Here is a 6,229-nt window from a genome sequence, read left to right on the forward strand (position 1 = left end):
AATTATGCAAATAATAGACCTAAAATAGAGCTGCTCCTACTGGGCTGCAGATTTGCAGAGAAGTGGTTCATGCATGAATGACTATTGAAGCCTGGGAAATTCTGTAGGAGCAGAAAATGAGAATTCAGAGAATACTTATCCCATGCAATGAATCTCTGTTGGGGTGATAGAGGAATACTTCAGTTTAACTCTTATGAGAGCCTACTGGAAATTACCTATCAAATGGGAGGTCTTCATAGTCTAGATGAAGCCTACTTTTATGAAACCAGGATTCTTTAATATTTTAGCTTTCCTGTATCCATAGGCTTACTATCCTGACTACATATCCTTAGCATTTCTCCAGTAACAAGGGAAGGCCAAGATCTGAAACATCACCAAATAACAAAGAAAACACTTTCCAAAAAAACAATTCAGAGCTGGTTTACCACATGGAAGGAGAAATTCCAAATCTATTCATGAAGATGGTGAGCTATCACAGGGGACAGATAGGCTCAGAGCACAGCTATGCCCTGTAAACATCTACATTAGCTCTCATTGAGCTTCAGTACATTGTTTTGTCTTTTTTTTTTATAGGCTCTTTGCAGAGCCTATAGACTGAAAATAGAACCATTGATCCTGTCACATCCTGCTCTCTATACTTCAAAAAGATTTAATCCACAGCACTTCATGAGCACCAAATGTATACAAAAAGCACTAAAAAAAGCCTGCTGGACCACATTTTCCTACCTTTCTTCATCCACAGCAGCACTCTGCTCTTTTTGACATGTCGACTTCACCATCCTCCTGACGGCCAGCAAGTACTCTCCCAGTCCTGTGACCTCATCCACTTCCCTGTCAAAAGATTAAGGCACATTTTCAAATGCTTGGGACTATATTTAGACTCCCCTAGAGACATGTGGGGAAGAAAGTAGCTGGTATACTTTTTGTAATTTAATAATCTCCAAGTCTAGAAAAAAGGCTCTGGTTTGAATATCACTTCATATAATTACTATGGGTAAGGCCAAATTAGCTGCATTAGCTGCAATGTCATTGTCCAAATCACCTTCCTCTGGAAAGGCGCAGTAGTGACTCCTGTGGCTGAGAATGCACAGCTACAGGATGCAGGACGCGGGCTCTTATCTCTGCCATAGGGAGACATGCTCCTTAAAGTGTTCAGAAAATAGGAACAAAACCACTGGAAACAGGAAAAAAAAAAAAAAGATGCAATTACTGAGTTGAAATCTGAGGAGGCCAAGAGCACTGTGCTGTGGACTGAGACCCTACACTAAGCTCTGAAAATGGTGGGAGGTGCTGTGCAACACTTAGGTCCTAATTTACATGGCATTGTGCCTGCTAAAGGGCATACTCAGGCACAGCTCCACCACTGACATTGCTATACCCATTCTAGATATCTAACTGACCCAATCTCCACTAAAATAGGGAATTCTTCACTATGTGTCATTGCAAGGGCTTCTGGAACAAAATAGCCCCTGAAGCTACCTGGAACTTACACACAAAAGACCAAATTCAATACAGGCATTAAAGACACTACTCCAATGACTACAAGCAGTCTGTTTAGAACACTTTAATACAATCCTTTATTTTTGGATAGCAGAGAGGAAGGATGAAGGTATACCTAACTTTTGAGAGCTGAAGGCATAAAAAGCATACAGACACATTACTCCACACTCTGCCTGCCTAATGCACATATAGCTCTTATTGATGCTCAGTCACAGCAGGTTTTTTCACCCACAAGACTTCCAGGCCCCTCTGCAAATGGCTAATCCCCAAGTGCACTATGCTGTCATGGTAACAGCATAGGCAAGGCAACAATATACATGCACATCTCAATATCTCATTGTACAAATAACTTCTTGAAGAGCAGGGTCCTCATTCTTGAAGTCTTTAAATATGCTGCCTTACTGATATGATGGAGACAGGCAAAGGACATGGCACAGGAATGAGTTTTATAATCCTCACTTAACTCCTGCTTCTCAACAGGACTCTGGAAAATTTGGTACCCTATCCTATTCTTGCAGAGTTTCTTAAAAGGAAGGAGAGAACTTGTTTTCTCTGAGTTCCATCTGCAAGCTCAACAATACCCAAGATAACTCAAAACAAAACAACAACTCAGCCAAAACTGCAGCAGATCAAACCAACACAAAACCATCATCTTCCTCCCCCCTCACTGTTTCCCTTCCCTCCCCCTAAAGATGCATGAGCATATTCAAACACAAAGGCAGAAATGGCAGTTCAAGATAGCCCCTTCCAAGATCACCCTTGATATAAAAGGTCTGCCCACCTCGCCAAATACCAAATTTGCTTCCAGCCATGCTTGGCATCTCTCCACCCATGAACATGTACATTTGAATGCATAATGGTTATTACATGTCACGCTCATGGGCATTTGGCCCACATAGTGCTCTGTTTCCAATCTATAAGTACAAGAAATAGAAGACAAAAAAATCTGAGACATTGTGGAAACTGATGAGGGCTTGAATGAGCTCCTGGAATAAAACTTGAGCCCCTCCCCACCCAGAGCTGTATTTTTAGGAAGTGGATTGAGAAATGTTTTCCTTGCTCTATTTCCATGTTTACTGGGATACAACATTGTTACACTCGATTGCATCAGAAAACATGGAAACAGCTCTACAAATTGATCTGACCACAAAATCTCAGAGATTTTGCTCCTTGTCTCCAAGGAGTTTACACAGCATAAACAATCTCAAATAAATACAAGGCAGCCCTAAGAGATATAGTGTTCCTCCAATAAGCTTCATAAATATCAGAATATAGATAACTGCTAGGTAACTTTAGATAGGATTTTTTCATGACATAATTCTCATAAGACATTGGTTAAAACCATTCATAGAATTATAGAAAATATTGGACAAATGTGCTATATTTTAAGAGAAGGTCACATAACTGGAAAAAAAAATGGGACCAAAACAAGGATAATATGCATTATCCACCTCACAGGGGCTACGAGTATCTAAGTCACTTTGGGAGAAATAACTACATTCTTGTTTAGTACTTCCCAACAGGGACTAACCACTGAAATTCAGAACCTCTTCTGAGGTTCTGAATAGATATTCATGCCATTGACTTAAAACTTCTATTACATCATGGACTTCCATATATGTAATGTTATATTCCATATAACATTACAACCATAGCACAGTCAAATCTACTTCTTTTAATCCTGATTTTACTACCCTTATTATAGCTCAAGGTCCCAGAGCCCCACATGATCATGTGAGAACCCCAGGTAGTTCTGTTAGCAAGTTAGTGTTTGCCCCAATAACAACAAAGAATAATTTGGAAATATGATACTTAAAGCCTGGTGAAGAAAAAGCTTTGTACTGTAGTAGTTTTAATGCATGAGTTTTGAAAGGCTATCTCAGTTTGGTGGGTAACTGAGATTGGCAATTCCAGCTGGCATTTGAGATTTCTTCAGATAGGCCACGATTGTCTTTTTGTCAAATCTTTTTCATTAATCAAGGACTGTTGGCATAACTCTCCTGACAATGTCATCATCATGGTATGGTGCTGTACTGGAGTGAATAGCCCTGCCTTTCAGCGAGCAGGTGCTCCTCTACCCTTGCCTCCTTGGGTGTGCTCAAGGTGTTGATGCAAACAAGCCCTTTGTTTTATAGCCATTAAGGCCTGCCATGCTTTGAGGCTCAGGCACGTGCTGCTGGCTTACAGTCTGCATCTCTCAGCCCCTCCTGCTTGCTGATATCCATAAGCAATCAGTATTAATTGCAAAGCCTTTGGCAGACTGCCTTGAACATTGTTCAATTATGTCATTACTTAAAAAAAATCTCTGGATTTCTTGGAGCTCCCCCTCCCCAGTCTTATTGGCCAGAACATAATTAAGGGAAATTGATTAACATGGAAAAAAAAAACAGTTTAAAATTTTGTAGTTTGAAATTGTGATCTCTTCAGTAACAGAAAGTATAAGAACAAGTAAACATTGATTTTCAAACATTTTAAATGTATTTGCATGCAACCAATTGGAAACTAAATCAGTTTCATGGGAAAAGGAGTCAGTTTTAGCCAAAAATTGTTTTTGTTGTACTGGGAGACTACTTTTCCCAGGCTCAGCATATCACCTAACTCCAACCCCACTCTGTCTTTCCTCCCTTTCAGTTTCATTTCCTCACTACAGTAACAGTCTGAAAGAGTCCCTTCCCTTCCAAGGAGAAAGTAGCCTTCAAAATTTAATAATAAAATAATGGAAATTATGCTGATTGAGACAAAAAGTGAACAATAAACCAGCAACAAATCCAGTATAAGGTACTTTGTAGAGAGGGCTTTCCAAACACTTTTTGCCTGAAATTTTAAGAATTTCTTCAATTTCTTTGCTTTCTTTCTTTCTTTCTTTTTCTTTTTCTTTCTTTTTTTTTTTTTTTTTTAATCTCCAGAAGAAAGCAAAAAACCATCATGAAGCTTCACAGCAGGCAGCCAGGAAGCTGTCATTTTGATTCTTCCCACTGGTAAAATTGATTTTTTTTTTATTCCCCCTCTCTCAAAACTGAAGTCTTCTCCAGGACAAATTTTGATTTTTGCAAAGAAGTATTTGCTATCAGAAAACTATTCTGATGGAAAATTGCCCAGTAGACCTATTCACTGCCTGTGGTAACATTAAATAAGCAGCCACAGTCTTCCAGGTAGGCCTGTCGTAACACTGCTTTTACCATTATGTGAACAAACAGTCTTCCCCATCATGCCCAAGTAAACCTGAATATCCAGACGTTTAGTAGTAGGGATTCATTTCCTAATGTAAGAGAAAATTTAGTCTTAATTGAAGCCTACTAGATTCAAAAGTCTGCAAAGTGGCTCATTCGAAACTAGACTGGACCACACAGTAGAAAATAGGGTAATAGTATCTATTTGTTACTGCTTTTTAACCAGTAACACTCAGTTCATAAGCCCTTTGTAACTGAGTAAACATGCTTATCAGTATCCTCCCCATTTTAAGGCTAAGGAGACTGCGCTAGAGATCAAGTGTCAAGGCCAAAGCTGCAGCGGTTCAATCACAACACTGAGAACAGAGCCCACAGATCCTGCCAGCCGGCCCTCCACCCTCCCCGCTAACCACCAGACCACACTGCACAGGCAGCACAGCTGCTCCGAGGGAGCCCGAGCTGGAAGTGGCTGGCTCATCGCGCAGCAGCTGCGCCGTTCCCAGAGTTGCCTCATGAGAGTGATGTCTGAGCAGGCACAGACTTTGGCAGCAATTTTCAATTGTTCCTAGCGGCTGGCACAAAGGGATAACTACAGAATATAACACATACATAAAAAAAACCTTGTTCCCTCCTCCACCCAATACGTGGCAGGCTGTCTGCAAAGACATTGAGATGAACTTTCTCACCTGAATTGGAACAAAGTGTTTTGCTATTCTCTTTCTCTTCTCTTTCCTTCCCCCAAGCTCCCTCCTTTTGCAGTCTTTATTTTAATCTACAAAACAGTAATGGGTCTGCAGGCGGTCTGCCAGGGTGCAGCTCGCATCCACCTGGCAAGTGCTGGGATCCTTCTCCTGGCTCCAATTAAAAACCAAGACTAAGAGGAGGAGCCGCAAGGTCATTTGAGCCAAGACATCCACCCAGCATGTCCATAGTTTGTAGGAACAAGATTTATGGGAAGCCTAAAGACTTCCATCTCTTGCTCTCTCTCACTCCAGAAGAGAGTTTTATCACCCTTGATATCAGAGTGAAAATATTTTAAAAGGTCAAGATTATTAACACTCAGCCTCACTTTTTTTTTGCATAATAAATAAAAGAGGAAATGGTATGGTAAAATACACTGAGGCCAAACGCATTTTAATGTGGTAATGGCAACTTCTGATCTAAAAGCTGAGTGGGAAGTGCTAAGAGGGACTTTAGAACAAAGTCTCTGGGGCTCTCCAAGCAGAGCAGACAGCAAGCCATCCATCAGTTCATTCCTGCCAATTGTCTTCCTGCAATGAAACCGTTACATTTTGATTGTTTCAGTCAGTGTTATTCACACACTAAGTGCTTTCTCAAACCCAATATAAACACACCTGTTAGGACTCTCAGCAACTTTTGAGGGGAATACTTATTCCTCAGTCATTTGCCCAGTTGTAATTTCAATCCTCCCCTACAGACAGCAGTGCTATCAACACTCCCATCAACCACATCTCCCCTTCAAACTGACTTCTTCCACTCAGTGGTCCAGTACTAATCTCTACTCCAGCACTGTGCCTTATGATCTTCTGCTGACTTTG

General features: G+C 40.7%; 1 long non-coding RNA gene across 5 annotated transcripts in view; it reads right to left on the reverse strand.

The window, feature by feature from the left end:
* LOC134148969 (uncharacterized) overlaps positions 1-5,473 on the reverse strand; it is a 206,160-nt gene extending 200,687 nt beyond the window's left edge. For all 5 annotated transcript variants that reach the window (XR_009960321.1, XR_009960322.1, XR_009960319.1 and 2 more), the window contains exons 1-2: positions 5,357-5,473; positions 727-831 (exon numbers count right to left, since the gene is read on the reverse strand). This is a non-coding gene — a long non-coding RNA (uncharacterized LOC134148969). The remainder of the gene's footprint in view (positions 1-726; positions 832-5,356) is intronic.
* Positions 5,474-6,229: the final 756 nt, after the last annotated feature.

Source organism: Rhea pennata, chromosome 19 (genome assembly GCF_028389875.1).
Source record: "Rhea pennata isolate bPtePen1 chromosome 19, bPtePen1.pri, whole genome shotgun sequence".
NCBI lineage: Eukaryota > Metazoa > Chordata > Aves > Rheiformes > Rheidae > Rhea > Rhea pennata.